The sequence below is a fragment of the Pseudochaenichthys georgianus genome, chromosome 20 (assembly GCF_902827115.2).
Source record: "Pseudochaenichthys georgianus chromosome 20, fPseGeo1.2, whole genome shotgun sequence".
Classification (NCBI taxonomy): Eukaryota; Metazoa; Chordata; class Actinopteri; order Perciformes; family Channichthyidae; genus Pseudochaenichthys; species Pseudochaenichthys georgianus.
The window spans coordinates 20,471,736-20,476,359 of record NC_047522.1 but is presented as its reverse complement, the minus strand read 5'-3'; the positions used below and the strand labels follow the sequence as shown (position 1 = coordinate 20,476,359).

The following is a 4,624-nucleotide window of genomic DNA, read 5'->3' as shown; positions in this document are numbered from 1 at the left end:
GTGTGTGTCAAGTATTCTGCTTTTTCATTTTAGCCAGAAAAGGGCAGGACTCTATGGGTGTCAGTACCATAGACATATAAAGAGTAGACGCCGCATCGACCGCTGCTGCCTATTGGCGCTGACGAGCCGTGGGGCCGCCATCTTGGACCGGTCACCCGGTTACTCAGTGTAATCTGTCTGGCAGGCGCAATGAAGTGTCAGCGCATTTTATCAATCATAACTCGCTGAATACAAAACTGATTTTCACGGGGGGGGGGGGTTCTGCAAACGTCATATATGTAGGCATGATACCGGACACATGATTCGGCGTATTTTAATATTCATAGTAGGCTTAACAGCAATAGAATATTCTGGTATTTGATAGCCTATGTTATGTATGATAGGTATTTTGCAAAAGACACACGATATATAATATATACACACACACATAAAAAAACACTAATGGTCTATATATGATAGAGAAGCATATTGTGTAGGCCTATACTCAGCTATTTTAATAAGTTGAAAAATGAAGAAACAATAATACATTATACATAGACAGAAGTTATATATCAGTAAAAATGAATATCTATGTCATAAAAAATGAAAATGTACTTCTACATCTATATAAAAAATGTAAATGTTCAAGTTAAACACAAGAACATGACACCACCCCGCCCAAACCATATTTACACAAAGTTGCTCATGACACCCGAATGCCCCGTGCATGCGGCTCCTCCAAAGCATGACTGAGAACCTCTTTCTCATATCTTTGTCTTTGGGAAACCATCAAAATAAAAACGGGAGATTTGAGAGTCAACACAAAAACATTTTGAGAAGGAGGTCAAGCTTATTTTCTTCCTTCTTCTTCCTAGATAGATTAGATTTAGATTAGGACCCTTTGTGTTTCAGGTGACAAAGACTTCGTCAGGTAATATGCAATGGGAGCCTTCCAATGTCCGTGTAGGCCAACCACCATGAACACAAGAGCCTCAGTAGCAGCATCGGTCTCATTGTTTCCATCACCCATGTCTACAAAAGCAGACATTGACTGGTTATGTGGATTATATTGCACATGTTTTCTGATGGCCATGTCATCCAACATGAGTGAAACACATCCATATTTAGCCTGGTCGTCCTGGCATCTTCTCTCCAGCATATCCAGCATCATCTTGTTCAGGCCAGGCTTTCCATCCACCGAACACAGCCACCTGTAAAAAAATTGAGAAGTAGCTATTTAACGTACTTGCAACCGTAATTTCCAAAAATGAAATTGAACAACATTAAGACTACCTTTTTGTTGTAGTCTCTCTGAGGTATTTGTATGCCTTTGGACCATGTAGATGGAGTGTGAGGGCACATTCTCTGTGGTCCTTGGAGTACTCATGGCCCTGCTTTGCCTTCAAGTCTATTTGAAGATCTGAATTTGTATGAGAAAAAATTAATAAGTCCCCTTCATATAATAACAAAGGAGTTTAATAAAGAGTGTAAGAGTAAGATGTACATGAATCTCAAAGTGCTACTTTCATCTTCCCTGAGTAGAAATCAAGCCTCTTTGAGTTCTTCATTAATGAGGTTCTTTTTCCTCAAATCCCCCAAAAGAGTCCTCACTGTGGTCTCTGCCCTCTTTTCTCTAGCCATGGCATTTTTCCTCTCTCGCTCGAGACTCTCCACTCTTGCTAAAGCTTCATTGAGTCTGGCCTTAAGAGCAGTAGGAGAGACATAGCTATGATCCCAGTAGAAAGAGGGATGAACATGGTTTGAGTGATGTTTCACTTCACACACAACACTTTGACACAACTAGAGTATGGCCCACATTCTTTCTTATAGTCATCACCTGTCAAAGCCACTGCCAGCATTGTGTGTGTGTGTGTGTGTGTGTGTGTGTGTGTGTGTGTGTGTGTGTGTGTGTGTGTGTGTGTGTGTGTGTGTGTGTGTGTGTGTGTGTGTGTGTGTGTGTGTGTGTGTGTGTGTGTGTGTGTGTGTGTGTGTGTGTGTGTGGTGTGTGTGTGTGTGTGTGTGTGTGTGTGTGTGTGTGTGTGTGTGTGTGTGTGTGTGTGTGTGTGTGTGTGTGCGCCAGGAATGCATGTTCAACATGTCTTCAATTGTGTGTGTATGTGTTTATTTGTGAGTGTGTTTAATATGAGTGGCAGCAAACAAGAGAGATGAGATTTGACTTTGTCTAGGACCATTATGATATGATGTTGAAAATAGAAATACTCACATCATTAGGCTGAGGTTGTGAGTGTGAGGTTGAAGCTTCTGGGTCGTCCTGAGGGGCCACAGACAGGCTCTCTTCAGCTTTTCTGGAAGTAGACGTAGTCCTGCCCTTTTCTGGCTAAAATGAAAAAGCAGAATGCCACACACACACACACACACACACACACACACACACACACACACACACACACACACACACACACACAGTTATTGATAATGCGGCGTCTACTCTTTATATGTCTATGCCCCGAACACATCTGGTACTGACCATAGACATATAAAGAGTAGACGCCGCATTGGCTGCTGGGGCGCAAGAAATACGGCCGCCATCTTGGACCGGTCATCCTACAGACATTCTACCCATAGACAGCAGAGGTTTCAAGATGCCAGAGCACTGTGCAGCATATTGCTGTGCAAATCGGCGGACGATTGCGAACAGGGGTCGGGGGATTACTTTTCACAAGTAAGATTCAACATTATAATTGGTTGTATTTTGTAAATAGAATATTATTGTACTGTATTGATGTCCGCCAGCGAAATCGTAGCCAGCAAACATTATGTTCATGGCCAACTGAGACTTTATAAATCGCTGCTGTAACAAGTGAATGTCCCCGTTGTGGGATGAATACAGTAAAATCGAATCTAATCTATCTAGGAAGAAGAAGGAAGAAAATAAGCTTGACCTCCTTCTTAAAATGTTTTTGTGTTGACTCTCAAATCTCCCGTTTTTATTTTGAAGGTTTCCCAAAGACAAAGATATGAGAAAGAAGTGGGAAGTTGCTTTGAGGAGGGAAGGGTTCACTGCAAGCGAGTCATCCGTGATTTGCAGTGAGCATTTTAAGCAGGACGAGTTTGACAGAACAGATTGTCCGACTCAGAGATGGTGTTATTCCCTCCATCTTCAGCTTCCCGGTTCACCTCCAAAGAGTAGGTGTATCATCATAAGGTTATTAGCATTCATAAATGTAAATATTCTATTATCAATAACAGGGCAGGGTGACGTGTGTGTGTGTGTGTCAAGTATTCTGCTTTTTCATTTTAGCCAGAAAAGGGCAGGACTCTATGGGTGTCAGTACCATAGACATATAAAGAGTAGACGCCGCATCGACCGCTGCTGCCTATTGGCGCTGACGAGCCGTGGGGCCGCCATCTTGGACCGGTCACCCGGTTACTCAGTGTAATCTGTCTGGCAGGCGCAATGAAGTGTCAGCGCATTTTATCAATCATAACTCGCTGAATACAAAACTGATTTTCACGGGGGGGGGGGGTTCTGCAAACGTCATATATGTAGGCGGACACATGATTCGGCGTATTTTAATATTCATAGTAGGCTTAACAGCAATAGAATATTCTGGTATTTGATAGCCTATGTTATGTATGATAGGTATTTTGCAAAAGACACACGATATATAATATATACACACACACATAAAAAAACACTAATGGTCTATATATGATAGAGAAGCATATTGTGTAGGCCTATACTCAGCTATTTTAATAAGTTGAAAAATGAAGAAACAATAATACATTATACATAGACAGAAGTTATATATCAGTAAAAATGAATATCTATGTCATAAAAAATGAAAATGTACTTCTACATCTATATAAAAAATGTAAATGTTCAAGTTAAACACAAGAACATGACACCACCCCCCGCCCAAACCATATTTACACAAAGTTGCTCATGACACCCGAATGCCCCGTGCATGCGGCTCCTCCAAAGCATGACTGAGAACCTCTTTCTCATATCTTTGTCTTTGGGAAACCATCAAAATAAAAACGGGAGATTTGAGAGTCAACACAAAAACATTTTGAGAAGGAGGTCAAGCTTATTTTCTTCCTTCTTCTTCCTAGATAGATTAGATTTAGATTAGGACCCTTTGTGTTTCAGGTGACAAAGACTTCGTCAGGTAATATGCAATGGGAGCCTTCCAATGTCCGTGTAGGCCAACCACCATGAACACAAGAGCCTCAGTAGCAGCATCGGTCTCATTGTTTCCATCACCCATGTCTACAAAAGCAGACATTGACTGGTTATGTGGATTATATTGCACATGTTTTCTGATGGCCATGTCATCCAACATGAGTGAAACACATCCATATTTAGCCTGGTCGTCCTGGCATCTTCTCTCCAGCATATCCAGCATCATCTTGTTCAGGCCAGGCTTGCCATCCACCGAACACAGCCACCTGTAAAAAAATTGAGAAGTAGCTATTTAACGTACTTGCAACCGTAATTTCCAAAAATGAAATTGAACAACATTAAGACTACCTTTTTGTTGTAGTCTCTCTGAGGTATTTGTATGCCTTTGGACCATGTAGATGGAGTGTGAGGGCACATTCTCTGTGGTCCTTGGAGTACTCATGGCCCTGCTTTGCCTTCAAGTCTATTTGAAGATCTGAATTTGTATGAGAAAAAATT

At 41.5% G+C, this 4,624-nt stretch overlaps 1 long non-coding RNA gene across 1 annotated transcript; it reads right to left on the bottom strand.

Moving 5' to 3' along the window:
* Positions 1–864: 864 nt before the first annotated feature.
* Positions 865–2,328, bottom strand: LOC139435900 (uncharacterized). The gene is made up of 3 exons (XR_011645111.1): positions 2,204–2,328; positions 1,273–1,399; positions 865–1,190 (listed from the first exon to the last, which is right to left on the bottom strand). It is a non-coding gene; the product is annotated as an uncharacterized lncRNA (long non-coding RNA).
* Between the last annotated feature and the right edge of the window lie 2,296 nt (positions 2,329–4,624).